A 17,759-nucleotide genomic window follows, 5' to 3' on the forward strand; every position below is an offset into this window, starting at 1 on the left:
TATCCCTTGACTTTGCCAAACAAGTTACTTATCATAAAGGAGATGCCGAATGTGCGGTGATCGCAAGGACTCCATTGTCCTTTGTCGGCTCCGCATCGGCCATACTTTGCTTATTACGTTCACCTCCCACGTGGCGAGCATGGCCACACCTCACTTCACTGTGGTTCACGCTTGACTGTCCGAATTTAGCGGCCCTGAGACGCGCCTTTAACCTCCCTGACGCACTACCTACGTGTTATGTGACAATGTCTCAACGGCTAATCTGCTTTAAGTTTCATTCGAGAGGTTTTCTTTATCACTCAGTCTAAAGGCGGGCGTGTGGCCTTCTCTCACAGACCTTCACCCTGCCTCCAGCTTAACTCTTCCTCGCTCCCTCTCGTGTTGTCTGTTTGACTTCATGTTTGTCTTTTCACAATCTGTATTTCTCTTGCCTTGTGTTTTTAGACTGGAAATTTTAGTGTGTTGCGGAGCGTCTGGCTCATACTTTTTTCTTAGCAAGCCCAGGCCATCTGCTATATTGTTTTAACACCTTCTATCCTTTTAGTTAATGTTTTCACCTTTGTCTTGCTTCTTTCGTTATCTCCTTCAGTGTGGTTACACACTTTATTTCATGCATTTTGTTGCTTCCGCAGATTCCAGGCGATGGGATTCTGTGTGACTAAGGAAAAAGGGACTGATGGCCCTACGAACCAACCAACCAACCTCTCCCAAACATTGGAAAAATGGGACCTCTCCCCAGGTCGCCGCCATACTTGCCGACGATTGTCATCCGGCGTAAAGCGGACCCGAAGTTCATCGCTGAACTCAATGCGACGCCATTCACCAGCAGTCCTTGCTTCCCGGTCACGAAACCACTCCAAAGGCAGCCGTTGGTGTTGTGATGTTAACGGCAGCCTGTAGGTGAGACGGTAACTCCCCTGTCCGCCTGCTGCTAGTCTCTGACCAAAGATGTGGAATGACAGAGAATGGAGTCCATTACTTGTTGTCGGATGGCAAGCGTAGATGTGGAGGCGTTATTATGTGCTTGGAGCGGAATACGACCGTTCTGCTTTGTGGCTGATGAGCGTTGTCCACTGGACCTCTAATGACGAGTATGGCTGCCCTTACATTCCCACGCAGTCAAACATCGGGCCACTGTCACATTCGAATGACGAATATGGTCGATTCGACCAACACTCTTGTTACATGCTGATAATGCTGTCTCAATTGACTACGCGGTATCTACGTGTCGTTCAGAACGATTGCTCAAAATATGACACTGTGCAGTCCCGGGAACAACACTAAACACGAACAATACTGTGAGACCTAAGTTTCTGCCGGCGTATACAGTGTTCGAACAACTAATGGGAGTGCAGCTGGGTGGCGTCGACGACAACCATTGATATTTCGACAGGGGCACGTCCTGTAATTCTCCGGATTTAACTGCAATTCTGGAAAAATCCAGATGGCTACCACATCTAGATACCATATCTTTCTCAAAAGAAACGCTTAACGGTTGCAGCGATTTTACGGAGATCGGTCGGTCCTGTCTCCAAAGTGCGTTCTCTTCGCCCTAACGTCTCAGATGTATTCAGTAAGTTTGAGAAGACTCTGGAGGGCAGGCGCAGGTTCATGGATCGTTTCTAGGGAGGCACGGGGCGATCCGAAAATCATTACTGTCTCACCTCCTCCCTCAAGCCCCCCCCCCCCCCCCCCCTGCGACCCGCAGCTAGTAGAGAAAGCCGAGAAAGCCTGTGGAGAACTGCAAACAATTACCCAATGGTATCACAAGAACAAACTCAGGATAGCCGAAAACGAAACAACATACACATTACAGAAACGATCACTCCTAAGGAATCCTTCAGTTAAAATACGGGACACAAAACGAGCACATGTCACGCGCTATCTTGGGGTACCCACAGATGAGAAATTGAATTTCCACGAACACATAAGGTTAACAAGAGACAAAGCAGAAAATTACTAAATAAACTGGTGAGGCTACATTCAGAACAGAACAGACTACCTCTACCATTCATACGGACGCACCACCGAGCACTCTTCGAATCAGTACAGACTGAAACTGGTCACCAAGAAAGTATCAGTCAGACGAGGGCAGAGTAAAAAACTTTCAAACGATTCTGTGCACTATGGGACTTAATTTCTGAGGTCATCAGTCCCCTAGAACTTAGAAGTACTTCAACCTAACTAACCTAAGGACATCACACATATCCATGCACGAGGCAGGATTCGAACCTGCGACAGTAGCGGTCGCGCGGTTCCAGACTGTAGCGCCTAGAACCGCTCGGCCACATCGTCCGGCGAAGGCAGAGAAGTGCCCTACTTAGGCTATCTGAAGCCTTCGGCACCACTTCAGGGGATATACTGTGTTTGGTGCTCGGGATATGCTCCATTGATACCCCGATCAAATACACAAATACAGAGCTGCTAGGTACCGGTTAAAGATGGGGATAGTAGATAAGGTACACATAATAACTGGTGTACAGATACAGACAAGTCACCATAAAAATTGGCGTTTGGATACATGGGAAGACGTGTGTGATGTAAGTGATAAGGGACGTGGACTACACAACTTCCTCCATGACATAAAGGAACTGTTGAGAACGAAACGCATTGATCCCAGACGCAATATGATATTAACGGGACACTGACCTTATTCCACGCACTTAAACCGCGTGAGTCTACATACATACGCGGGGAAGAAGGTTCCCTAGAACACACTGTCTTCTTTTGTAGGCAATACGCGAACAATAGACATACACTACGCTTAAACTACACAGAGACAGACATACATACATACAGAACAGTAAGAGACGATGAACGGTGGGGACAACTAAACGCACTGACAAACAGTATTTCAAAAACGACACATTAAGAGTACCTGCACACATGACGTAATAGACGTACCTATATGCAATATAACAACAGTCTCCAGAGGGTGAGCAGCGACACTCACAGTGATAACGAAAACAATCACACTGAAGAGGAGGACGAAAACGAGGTGTAACAGTAAATAAGCGTAAGGTGCTGGCGATCTAACCAAGAAAGCATCAAATATTGTACACGAATAAGCACCTAAAGTTAATGCATAGAGTTAAAAATTCTATTTCTCTACCACCATCCAAAATTTTACGTTGTGACTGGCGGTCAACAGCTCGAAGATACCATTCAGAGATATTCACCGCCAGTCACAATCGACATTGTTCTTTGTAAAATGTTGTAGATAAAAACAAAATAATGAGAACTACAAAAAAGGTGAAAAACGAAAACTGTAAGATGTATGACCCGTTTTAAAACATCAGCTAACAGATCTATAATTTTAAAATAAGTAAATAAATAAAGCCTCCCGTGACACACTCACACACAGACGCGCGCGCGCGCGCGAACAGAACTTGTTGGAACCTTTATGTTTAAAGTGCGGTATATGCCTAAGATATTAATAATATCAAAAGTAAAAAAGTAAATGTTTTAATGTTAAGAGAAAGATAATTTGATTACAGCAGTGCTTAGCACATCGCTGTAGCATAATTTCCGAGAATTTGCAGTTGGGAGAAAAGGATTCGTCCAAAGAAACTGAGAGGTTTGTGAGTCATGCAATTGACTTAAGAATCTCAATAGCAAAAACCTCTGATATCTTTGACAAAGCCATTAAACCGTAGTGTAGTCTCATTGTTATCAGTATTTCACTACGCAAAATTACGATTTCAGGCACAGGTCTAGTTATGCGGGTGCATAAATTTAGGGTAAACTCTTTCTGTCAGTGCTTCCCGCCAATACTCTGGACGTCAGATTTTCTGTTTGTGTCTACTCAAGTGCCCATTCGTTTCCGACTCTACTAGTGGTCTCACGGTCTACATAGCATTTCTTAGTGAGAGCAGGTACTGTCAACCAGTGGATGTGCGGATTTTTCTATCATTAATATTCTCCGCAGCCAGTCAGGTCGGAGGCCCATGAACGTTGTCTGGCACTTCTGTAAGCGACTGAAAAGCATCCTGTGTCAATAGCGTGCAATTTCTAAAATTCCGTGGCAATTTCGAGAAAATTTTGATTCTACCTTATTCTCCGAAAGCAAGATGTGATATCTGAGAATTTATATATGTGAAAAAAATGAATACACATTCAGATTTTTTTTTTAGTAGGGGGGTCATGACATTTATGGCGCACCCCCTCCTCCCTCCCTGGATCCGCGCCTGGGTAGAGGGGGGAGGGGGGGGATGTGGTCCCAAGGCACTCTCGTACCAGTGTCATATTCCACATACCGCTCTGCCGCAGTATTGAAGTGATGTTGGTGGTGCATTGTCTTGTTGGTAGTAAAGAATACCCTACTCAAGAATCAAAAGGAGGTATACTTGTCAAAGACTCGGAGACACGGGGAGATTGCAGTTGGATTGCATCATGATCAGACAGAGATGTCGAAATCATATGCAGTATTTGATTTAAGGTGCACCCACGTGGAGGTATGGAGTCAGATCGCAATTTAGTAACGACGAAGAGTTGACTGAAGTTTAAGAGAATAGCCAGGAAAAATCAGTGCATAAGGATGTGGGATACTGCAGTACTGAGGAAAGATGAGATAAGTTCGCTAAGGATACGGATACTGCGATAAGGAATACCAGAGTGATCAGTTCAGTTGGAGAGGAATGGAGATCTCTATAGTGGGCAATAGCAGATGTTGGACAGCGCAAGATAGGTATGAGGCAGGAAAATGCGAAGAAATTTTGGGTAACAGATAAAATACCTCAACTGATCGACGAAAGAAGGAAATACAAAAATCTACAGGGAAAGACAGGAATTGAGATCCCCTGCTATAGCCGCAGAACAGGACAGATAGTTTAATTTGTGGAAAGGGGCCAAAATGAGTGGCTGTCAGTTGCACTCGAACATACTATTTTATTCATCTGACAAACATCACAAGAGTAAAGAAAACAATAAAAACAGAGCAAGCCAAACATTAATTTTAGAACTTATGCCCGGCTAAATGCGCCATTCAGTCTCACGCTTCAAGGGCAAAACAACTTTAATTTAAAACCGGCTGAAGGCCAATCACTCAAGACTCAAAAACAGGAATTTGAATTTAAAAGGCAGAAGGCCTTATCTTAAAACATTTCTCTAAATTAGGCTGAAGGCCCAAACAATCTTACGCTTTAAGGGTAAAACAACTTTAATTTAAAATCGGCTAGAAGCCATACATAAACAAACAAGAAGGACAAATAAGACAGGCAGCACATCAAACGGCACTCAGATTTTATCAAGGGTTGGCCTGGAAGTAAAACACTAACGCTCGCTTAGGTGAGACACGCAGACGGCCCAACAATTCTCAGTCTGTCAGCAACCCAACTGACAGACAGTCAACGGACCAAGCGACAGGATAACTTCCGCTCCACCCGACCAGCACACAAAAATAAGTTCAATCGAACAATGCAGAAGGTATCGGCGCCCACAACGAATTACACATTCAGCTGTCAAACTACACGCCGTGCTGGACAGCCACAACACGACGAGGAAAATACACTGCCTGAACTTACATCAATGCCCATGGCATGTAACCGGAACGTTAACGGCCACAAGGCAGAAGATTCCGCTGGTGCAATTCACTTCAAAAATAATCAAGTTAAGTTAAACTCCACAGGATGAAACCACACGTAGTTGCTCACGGAAATGTCCCAACAGCCCGCAACGAAATTCAAACGACGCAGTGTGAACAGTTGGGGCTGGCTGGTAGGTTAAGCAGAGACTCAACTTTCGTTTCTAGGGTCGGTGAGCCACAGACCTCGTAGCAGTGGGAACAGCCCCTCGCACTCCGACCGCGCGTGGACGCCACCAGCGGCCCCGGCCAGACTCGCGCCACGGAGACTTCCTCGCTGCTCCACGCCAACCGGCCAACTGCCGCACACGCACAGCCGGAAACTATAAGCGCGAGGACAAAAATAGTACAAGGGTGCGAATATCGATACATGCTGCTGCTGCGACTCGCGGAGAGAGAGGATAATAGCATAATCGCGATAACCGCGGGAGACTAATCACAGAATAGCAACCAAAGTTTAATGCAAAGCATAACACGAGCCAGCCACAGCTCAGGAATATACCGATATAAATCACTTAGGAGTGTGTAAATAAGAAGTGCAATGTAGCCAAGGCGAAATGGCTGCAGGAAAAACGTGAAGAAAACCTAGATTAGATTAGATTAGATTAGATTAATATTTGTTCCATAGATCATGAATACGACTCTTCGTAATGATGTGGAATGTGTCAGGTTAATAAAAGATGTCTGTACAAGATATTACATTACACAAAATATTGCATTTTTCCCTTAATTTATTTCTAAAAATTCAGTCAATGAGTAGAAGGAGTTGTCATCTAGAAATTCTTTTAATTTATTTTTAAATGTTAGTTGGCTATCTGTCAGGCGTTTGATGCTGTTTGGTAGGTGACCAAAGAATTTTGTGGCAGCATAATTTACTCCTTTCTGTGCCACAGTCAGATTTAACCCTGCATAGTGAAGATCATCCTTTTTCCTGGTGTTATAGCTATGCACACTGCTATTACTTTTAAACTGGGTTGGATTATTAACAAAAAATTTCATAAGTGAATATACAGTGTGATTCAAAAAGAATACCACAACTTTAAAAATGTGTATTTAATGAAAGAAACATAATATAACCTTCTGTTATACATCATTACAAAGACTATTTAAAAAGGTTTTTTTTCACTCAAAAACAAGTTCAGAGATGTTCAATATGGTCCCCTCCAGACACACGAGCAATATCAACCCGATACTCCAACTCGTTCCACACTCTCTGTAGCATATCAGGCGTAACAGTTTGGATAGCTGCTGTTATTTCTCGTTTCAAATCATCAATGGTGGCTGGGAGAGGTGGCCGAAACACCATATCCTTAACATACCCCCATAAGAAAAAATCGCAGGGGGTAAGATCAGGGCTTCTTGGAGGCCAGTGATGAAGTGCTCTGTCACGGGCTGCCTGGCGGCCGATCCATCGCCTCGGGTTGTTGACGTTCAGGTAGTTACGGACAGATAAGTGCCAATGTGGTGGCACTCCATCCTGCTGAAATATGAATTGTTGTGCTTCTTGTTCGAGCTGAGGGAACAGCCAATTCTCTAACATCTCCAGATACTGTAGTCCAGTTACAGTAGCACCTTCGAAGAAAAAGGGACCAAAAACTTTATTGGCTGAAATGGTGAACAAATGTACAACTAAATGAAACTTTATAGCTCCCTTAATTCGCCGACAGATAGTGCTTAGCTCTGCCTTTTGTCGTTGCAGAGTTTTAAATTCCTAAAGTTGTGGTATTATTTTTGAATCACCCTGTATATACTGTGAGTTTACTGTGAGGATCCCTAGATCCTTAAATAGATGTCTGCAGGATGACCTTGGGTGGGCTCCAGCAATTATTCTGATTACACGTTTTTGAGGAATGAATACTTTTCTACTCAACGATGAATTACCCCAGAATATGATGCCATACGAAAGCAGTGAACGAAAGTAGGCATAGTAAGCTAATTTACGGAGATTCTTATCACCAAAATTTGCAATAACCCTAATAGCATACGTAGCTGCACTCAGACGTTTCAGCAGACCATCAATGTGTTGCTTCCAATTTAACCTCTCATCAATGGACACACCTAAAAATTTTGAAAATTCTACCTTAGCTACAGACTTCCGATCAAAGGCTATACTTATTACTGGAGTTGTGCCATTTACTGTACGGAACTGTATATACTGTGTTTTATCAAAATTTAAAGTGTCCGTTTGCTGAGAACCACTTAATAATTTTGTGAAAAACATAATTTACAATTACATCACTTAGTTCTTGGTTTTTGGATGTTTTTACTATACTTGTATCATCAGCAAAAAGAACTAACTTTGCATCTTCATCAATGTGGAATGGTAAGTCATTAATGTATATCAAGAACAGTAAAGGACCTAAGACCTAACCCTGTGGAACCCTGTACTTGATAGCCCCCCCAGTTTGAGGAATCAGCTGTTGTTTTAACATTACATGAACCACTTATTTCAACTTTCTGCATTGTTCCAGTAAAGTATGAATTAAACCATTTGTGCACTGCCCCACTCAAACCATAATGATTTAGCTTATCTAAAAGAATTCCATGATTTACACAATCAAAGGCCTTTGAGAGATCACAAAAAATACCAATGGGTGATGTCCGGTTATTCAGAGCATTTAATATTTGATCAGTGAAAGCGTATATAGCATTTTCTGTTGAAAAGCCTTTCTGAAAACCAAACTGACATTTTATTAGTACTTTATTTTTACAAATATGGGAGGCTACTCTTGAATACATTACTTTCTCAAAAATTTTTGATAGAGCTGTCAGAAGAGAGATTGGGCGGTAGTTGTTGACATCCGACTTATCCCCCTTTTTATGCAATGGTTTTATAATGGCATATTTCAGTCTATCGGGGAAAACACCCTGCTCCAAAGAGCTATTACATACGTGGCTGAGAATCCTACTTATCTGTGGGGAACAAGCTTTAAGTACCTTGCTGGAAATGCCATCAATTCCGTAAGACCTTTTACTTTTCAGTGAGTTTATTATTTTACTGATTTCAGAGGGAGAGGTTGGTGGAATTACAGTTGTTTCAAACTGCACGGATATGGCCTCTTCTATTAGTAGCCTTGCCTCTTCTAGTGAAGATCTAGATCCTATTTTCTCCACAACATTTAAAAAATTATTATTGAAAATATTTTCAATTTCTGGTTGTTTGTTACTACACTTGTTTTCTTGGAATTATGTTTAACTATTTTCTTGGGAAAACAATTTTCAAATATCCTTAAAAATGTATCGTGAAATAAGTTATATTTCAAGTTTGCATCGGGTTCCTTATACACTTCATCCCTGTAAAGCTGCTGTAGGATATCCCTAGAGTTTGCAATATTTATATTGTTAATTGAACGCACTGCTTTGAAAGTGTGATTTGTTATAAGAAATGAACATCGGAAGGAGAGACTCAACATACAGAAAGTCAAAGTAACCTTCGGTGAAATTAAAAGCAAGAGTGGTAACATTAATAGTGCAATGGGAATTCCACTGTTCAACGCCGAGGAGAGAGCGGATAGTTGGAAGGAGTGCATCAAAGGCCTCTATGAGAGGGACGACTTGTCTGATGACACGATAGACGACGAATTTTCAATCGATATGGAAGAGAGAGGGGATAAAGTAATAGAGTCAGAATTTAAAATAGAACTGGGATCCTGCAGATCAAATAAGGCAGAAGATATAGATATCATTTCATCGGAGTTCTGAAAATCATTGAGATAAATGTCAACTAAACAATTATTCAAGTTGTTCTCGGGGCATGATACGTTCTTAAACTTACCAAATAATTATACAAAAATGACAGATTTAGAATCTTGTGCTTTATCGGATAAATTAGTCATGCACTTTTTTCATCGATTTGATTCAAACACTTGATTAGTATTCGACAGCACTGATTTAGATGTTAGCGGGGCGTCGTGTGACTAGGGCCTCCCGTTTAGAGGCTGATCAACTGGGACAACCCTTATTACGCTACCAAATCATCTCTGGCAACTGAAAACACCTTTTTCTGTGTTGCAGGGCCATCAGTTTCCAGACACTGTTTTGACAGCTGTTTCATGTCTGGTTTGAACTGGTGCTTCAACGCCTCATTCACAGCACGGTGTTAGCGCACTTTCGATCGCCAATATCATGTTGTGTGGTGTGGTTGTAGTTTTGTAAGTGCTGCTGGTGACTTAGCTTCAAGAGACCTTCAGCACATTTTAGACATAGATTTTTTAACTGTTCTGGGTTGATTTATGAAGTGGAAGAAACAGCAAAACACAAAAGAAACCATGATCGTATGGTATTTAAATTTGTACGTTTGAAAGAAAAGAAGAAGGCAAGGCTGTTTAACAATTACATAACATTTATGTAGATCAAGTTGATATTTACCTTACTTTGTTGGCTGACATGTAACAACACAAAAAACGTTTCATTCTTAACGACGCAATCTTCTCATCCATTAGGGGACTTGTGTGCCTTCCACTCGTATACTAGTGATCAAAGGTACCCGGACACTCCTATGTTATGCAGAACTGGCCATTAGACGGACTCGCCAGTGAAAAAGGAGGTGAGGAGCATTGTGTTGACAGTAGAAAAGCAGTAACAGCAGGTCAGGAGAGCTCACTGAGTTCAAGGGTGAACTGCTTACTGAATGTAGCCCTAGTAAAAAAAAAAAAAAAAAAAAAAACAGGGCCATTTGGACCGCCGGTCGGAGTGGCCAAGCGGTTCTAGGCGCTATAGTCTGGAACCGCGCGATCGCTACGGTCGCAGATTCGAATCCTGCCTCGGGCATGGATGTGTGTGATGTCCTTAGGTTAGTTAGGTTTAAGTAGTTTTCTAAGTTTTAGGGGACTGATCACTTCAGAAGTTACGTCCCATAGTGCTCAGAGCGATTTAAACCATTTGAACCATTTGGACGCCTCTAAAGCTGCCATAGTCGACTGTGAAGTGGAAACGTGAAAGGGCAAACACAGCTGAAGCAAGACCAGGCTGATCTCATGTACTGACGGACGGGCACCTTCAACCTTTGCGGTGGGAAATCTTCTTGAGCTCCAAAAAGCTACCGTGAGTCCAGCTAACAGAATGCCTGTGCGTATGGAATAAGAATTAATGGGATACAATGATCCAGCGGCTCCTCAGTAGTCACACATTTCTATAGTCAGTGGTAACAGACACTGGAAGTGGTGTAAACAGCGATGCCACTGGACTGTGGATGATTGGAAAAGAGAGATTTGGATTGACGAATCACGCTATATCCTGTGGGAGCCTGCTGGAAGAGTTTGTGTTTAGTGAATATCTGAAGATCAAAAATCAGAACGAGGATAATGGAATGTAGTTGAATTAAATCGGGTGATGCTGAGGGAATTAGATTAGGAAATGAGACGCTTAAAAGTAGTAAAGGAGTTTTGCTATTTGAGGAGCAAGATAACTGATGATGGTCGAAGTAGAGAGGATATAAAATGTAGACTGCCAATGGCAAGGAAAGCGTTTCTGAAGAAGAGAAATTTGTTAACATCGAGTACAGATTTAACTGTCAGGAAGTCGTTTCTGAAAGTATTTGTTTGGAGTGTAGCCATGTATGGAAGTGAAACGTGGACGATAAATAGTTTAGACAAAGAGAGAATAGAAGCTTTCGAAATGTAGTGCTACTGAAGAATGTTGAAGATTAGATGGGTAGATCGCATAACTAATGAAGAGCTATTGCATAGAATTGGGGAGAAGAGAAATTAGTGGTACAACTTGACTAGAAGAAGGGATCGCTTGGTAGGACATACTCTGAGGCATCAAGGGATCACCAATTTAGTATTGGAGGGCAGCGTGGAGGGTAAAAATCGTAGAGGGAGACCAGGAGATGAATACACTAAACAGATTCAGAACGATGTAGGTTGCAGTAGGTACAGGGAGATGAAGAAGCTTGAACAGGATAGAGTAGCATGGAGAGCTTCATCAAACCAGTCTCTGGACTGAAGACCACAACAACAACAACAACAACAACAAAAACACTGAAGAACTTTGCCTGCCATCATGTGTAGCGCCAACAGCGAAATTCGGAGGAACTAGAGTTGCGGTATGGGGGTGTTTTTCGTCGTTAAGGTGTGGTCCCCTTCTGCGCTTATGAGAATGCCAAGGAGGGAGTAGTCCGGAATCTTTTTTCAATGGACAGATCATCATGACACATTTTCGGTTATAGACCACATGTCCTGTGAACATATATCATGTGTCTTTAATGCAGTGTTTCCTTTGCTTTCCACATCGTCAAGAGAGTGACCTGAACTTGTGTCCCCAGCCCCGTCCGATTTCTTTGACAAGGGCTTTGGCAGAAAGTGGGTAACTTCTTATGCTGAAAGTCTCAGGCCAACATTGGTCATGATTTTTATTTAACATTTAAGTAGCGGTTGGGTTCGAACTCAGGGCCCAGAACGTCCTGATTAAAAAAGACGTAACCCTTAGACATTATAAAAGACATTGTAAAAGATTTATAAAGTAATATAATACACAAAGACTGGGAAATATATATATATATATATATATATATATATATATATATATATATATATATTTCATTCATGGTTACAAACATAGAGACGTTGCAGGAAGATTGATTTAAGCTAGGTGTGCTAGGAGGAATGGTATGAGGGAAGGGTTGGAAGAGGGAGAGATAGAGGAACATAATAGAACAAAGTTAATTAAGATAAGGTAAGAGAAAGAGAAATGACTCATTTAGAAATCAAAACAGCAAGACGTGTAAATGGGATCAGATATGAGCATTTACTTTACTGTCTGACAGACAGGAAACTGCCATACACATTAATTTTTGCGGAAACTTTATGAAGGTGAGAGAAGCAAGTGTTTCAGCTTCTACTAAAAAGCGAAAGGGCATTTAATTGCGCGGAGGGAGTAAGGCAACTTATCGCAGAGGCGGACGGCAACAGTAGAGGGGGACTTCGCGAATGTTTTTGTTTCATAATATGCACACAATGATAATAAACAAATGACCTCTAGTGTTCCTATTGTGACGAAATGATGGCAACTTAATTTCTGACCCAAGCTACCGGAGCTCATGTGCACTGCGCCGAGGAGCCGATGAAGTAAATATAGTGCGTGGTAGTCGCGTAACTTGTATGGCCGCGACCACAGTAACTAGACGTCTAGAGCACTGGCATCGTCCGACACACGGATGTAGAAGGTGTACCGCGCGCAAGCATTCGTGATTACATCTGAGCGTCTAGTGTCCTCATTACATGAAAAATGTGAAGAAATCTGAAAAGAAATGATTATCGAAAGCAATAACGTACCATTCAGAAATGTCAAAACAATGTTCGGTGAAATTAAAAGCAAGGGCGGTAACGTTAAGAGTACAATGGGAAATTCACTGTTAAATGAAGACGAGAGAGCGGATGGGTGGAAAGAGTACCTCATTGTCTCTATGAGGTTAGGACTTGTGAATCAAGATGAATCAGGAGTCCACGGTAAAGAGCTTTGGGCAACTTAAGAGCAAAGAAGGCAGAAGGGATAAATAACATTCCATTGGAATTTCTAAAATCATCGGGGTATGTAGCAAAAAAAAAAAAAATGGCTATTCTGGTTAGTAAAGGAAGGGAAATTAGGTTTAATGTACTGGTCAACAACGAGGTCGTTATAGGCGGAGCACAAGCTCGGATTGCGTCAAAGACGTGGAAGGAAATCGGCCGAGCCCTTGCAAAGGAACCATTCCACCATCTGTCTGCAACGATTTATGGAAATCACAAAAAATCTAAATGTGTGTGGCCGCACGTGGGCCACCTGGTTCGGTATCATCCTCATTGGCGTGTAGAATGTATGACACTGATGATATACCATTAGACTTTCGCAAAAACATTCGTTCTTGTCAGTGTTTTCCACACGATCCGTTCCTCGCCGATTCTACACAGAATCTACTCATTCCTTACCTTATCAGTCTACTTGATTTTCAACATTCTTCCTTAGCATCACATCTCTATTGCTTCGATTCTCTTCTGTTCCGTTTTTTTTTTCACAATCCATGACTCACTACGCTACAATGAGGGGCTCCAAACGTTCATTCTCAGAAATTTCTCTCTCAAATTAAGGCCTACGTTTGATACTGGTAGACTTGTCTTAGTCAGGCAAGTCCTTTCTGCCAGTGCTAGTCTGCTTTTCATGCCCTCCTTGGTCCGTCCGTCAAGGCTTATTTTGCTGCCTACTTAACTGAGATCCTTAACTTCGTCTACTTCATGATCCCCAATCCTGACGTTAAGTATCTCTCTATTCTCATCTCTGGTACTTCCCACTACTTTCGTCTTTCTTCGAGTTACTCTCAGTCCATATTGCATACTCTTTAGACGTTCGCCCCATTGAACAGGTCCTGTAATTCTTCTTATCTTCACTCAGTATAGCTATGTCATCAGCAGATCTTATCATTGATAACCTTTCACCTTGATTTTTTTATCCCAGCCTTGAACATTTTTTTTATTTCCCCCATAGTTTCTTCGATGTATAGATGAAGGAGCGAAAGAGTACATCCCTGTCTTACAACCTTTTTAATCCGAGCACTTCGTTCTTGGTCTTCCACTCTTATTGTACCCTCTTGGTTCTAATACATGCTGTATATTACTCACCTATTAATATAGCTTGTCCCTACTTTTCTCAGAATTTAGAACACCTTGTACCATTTTACATTGTCGAACGCTTTTTCAGATCCACAAATCCTATGAACGTGTCTTGATTTTTCTTCATTCTTGCTTCCATTAACAACTGCAACGTTATAACTGCCTCTCTGATGACTTTACTTTTCCTAAAACCAAACTGAACGTTATCTAACACATCCTCAGTTTCCTTTCCTATTCTTCTCTATATTATTCTTGTCGGCAATTTGAATCTGTTAAGCTGATTGTGAGATAATTCTTGCACTTGTCATTTCTTGCTATCTTTGGAACAGGATGGTAGGACATCTGTTAAGACATCACGGAATAGCTTCCACAGTACTGCAGAGGACAAACACTCTAGAGGTACATAGAGTTGGGAAAACATCCTGAATATAACTGAGGACGTAGGCTGCAATGGCTACTCTGAGATGTAAAGATTGGCACAGGAGAGAAATTCTTGGCGGACTACATCAAACCAGAAAAAGACTGAAGACTAAAAAGAAAAAAAGTATCCTGCTTGTTCATTCCGTGTCGGATTAAATCGCAATGGTGGAGGCTCGGCAGAACGAGTGATTTCACAAGTTTGCTTTTCGCATCCTGAGGGAATATGTTTCGAAGCTTTTAAGGTCACAGATACAAGCGAAAGCCTTCCTGCATGTGGTAACAGCATTTTCTGCCCAGTTGAGATGCTCATCCAAAGTTACGCCCAAGTTTTTCGATGTTTTTTGATAAGGTATTGGAATCCCGGCGAGAAGAAGAGGAGGCAACTGTTCGCAGAATTTAGAACATATCGAGTTCTGATGGGACTCTTTCGCATTTCATGTTAGTCCTAAGTATTGCATCCATCTCACCGCTGTAGACAGATCATCATTCATCTGGAAGATCGTAGCATTGAAATCTTCAGGTCTGGCCTCTGCGTCAAGTTGGAGGTTCTCGGCATTTAAATGAAATTTGCAGGACTGAACCGACGAGACAGCATTCACGCACACACACACACACACAAATTGTGAGCCCTTGAATGACTCCCGTGAGACTCCTGAGGGAACGTGCTTCCAAGATGACTTTTCATTCGCACAGACACTATGCTGTTTGTTTCTTAGGTAGATTACAATGAAATGAATAGCTGCATACAGGGGTTGATATAAGTCGACGGGGACAGTTGAAAATGTGTGCCCCGACTCGAACCCGACATTCCTGCTTACATGACAGATGCTCTAACCATCTGAGCCACCGAGGACACATAGGACAGTGCGACTGCAGGGACATATCTCTGGCACGCCTCCCGTGAGACCTACATTCCCAACTTATTGTCCCGCACTACATTCATAGTGACCCTGCCCATTATACTCATTACTCGCGGCTTTTTGCTGATTCCCGTAAGAGTTCGGGCACTGTTTGTGCATCCGCACAGAAGAAGATGACCTATATATATATATATATATATATATATATATATATATATATATATAATCAAGTAGATTTCACAAAACTTCAACACATCGAATTTTTCTGAACGGTATGTAAATACTGACGTTATCAAATGCACTGCTGAAGTCCAAAAGATTCAGTATCCTGGATTCCTGACAGTCCATGTCATATTTCAGGTTGTTACTTTAATTAATGCGCTATTTGTGGTATGTGGTTTACGAAAACCGGACTGATACTTGTCATATAAATTAATCTGCGTAAGTATAAAACACATCGTGTAAACAATAACATGCTGACATATTTTTCGCTGGGAAAGAGTCTTGAAATCTACAGGATTTTTCAGTAAGAGCGTGCAAGGATTCTGACGGGACACAGAGAATGCTGCAATGAACAATTTGAGGTAGGGAATCTGAGGTCGGAGAAGCCAGCTTAAGGAGTTATGGAAGTAAACTTGACTACCGCTTTGTCCAGCAGTACTATTTTCCAGCTTATTTATAACTATAGCATGTATACAAGTTTACACGTACTGTGCTGTTTATTTACATGTAGACTCTTTATTTCCTGCAAGGAAACAAGGAGGACGAGCCTGACTACTAGTACGTCATGATGCAGATTTTGTTTACTTGTTCATAAAGTGGTTCTGTTGTATCGTATTTACATTGTCCCATGACAGAACGTGCAGACCCATTTAATAACCAGTGCTTTCCAGAGAAGTACAGTACGATAAGATGGAGCTGTGCCGATAGTTTCGCGGAAATCACTGACATGCCCTTGTGTATTGGGAAGTAAGTTACAATGCTCACGCTGCTGAAAGGCTGCACAGGGAACGCTGGGACGTATTGCAGTGGACCCGCTACAAGAACTCGTATTGCACGTGATATGGGAGCTGCGCGTACTAGCGTGTGGCAAGTACTCCACGGATAAGCCAGCCAGCTGGCCGCGCGGCCTAACACGCAGCTTCCTGAGCGGGAAGGCGTGCTGGTCCCCGACACGAATCCGCCCGGCGGATTAGTGTCGAGGTCCGGTGTGCCTGTCGGCCTATGGATGGTTTTTAAGGCGGTTTTCCATTTGCTTCGGCGAATGCGGGCTGGTTCTCCTTATTCCGCCTCCGTTACAGTATGTCGGCGATTGCTGCACAAAACACTGTCTCCATGTATGCGTACGCCATTGAGACGTTCCTGGGGGAGTCCATTGGGGGCCGAACCGCACTGTAACCCAGAGGTCGGTGAGGGGTGGCGGTGGGGCAGGTGGACTGCTGTGGCCTGTTGTAGGGTTGTTTACCACTGAGGGTTACGGCGGGACGAAGCCTCTCCATCGTTTGTAGGTCCCCGGTTCAGTACACACACACCCCACGGATAACAATTACACTCATACCACCCACAAGGAGTCCATGCAATGCTTGTGACTGACTTTGCACCAAGGATCGCATTGTGTCAGTGGTTGCTCTAACAGTGGATTGATCGATCAGATTTCCTCCAAATCGTGCTGTTTTCTTCCTATTATATCCTTAAGCTGGCCTCTGCGACCGCAAGTTCCCTACCTCAAATTGTTCAATGGAACATACTTTTTCCCCGTAAAATTTTTGCACGCTCTTACAGATACACCGTGTATATCACTAAGCAGCTGACCCGGGGCATGGCCCAAGGTGCAGGTGGCTTATCTAGCGCCTCCAGAGGCAACAAAAACTTTCGTTTTCAGTGGTTCATAAAGTTATAGAGTAAATTTGAAAATTTAATGTCCTGTCTTAATCTACTGATTAAGAGCTACAATCTTATGTGAAAGGTTTAACATAACAAGTCAAGTGCTTCAGTCATACTCACGACGCGCAAATTACCCAGACTATATTCATCCATTATTTGAGAACAAGAGCATTTAATGACTTCCAGCAAACTTTACACATAATTTCAAACCTTTAGAAACTTTTCCTCCCTGGTATTCCCAGCAAAATAATGAAAAGAAAAAAGTTTATCGCTTAAAATATTTTCACGTTTCATGTCGTAAAACTCCGGCATCGAGAGTGGCACCGTTATTTGTTTTGTAAATAAAAACGGCCTTTTCTTGCTGCACTGTATTTTATTTCGCCCAGACACGTTTCGCCTTTTTCACTTTAAAGCATCATCATTAGGAAG

This window comes from Schistocerca piceifrons, chromosome 6 (assembly GCF_021461385.2).
Source record: "Schistocerca piceifrons isolate TAMUIC-IGC-003096 chromosome 6, iqSchPice1.1, whole genome shotgun sequence".
NCBI classification, from domain to species: domain Eukaryota; kingdom Metazoa; phylum Arthropoda; class Insecta; order Orthoptera; family Acrididae; genus Schistocerca; species Schistocerca piceifrons.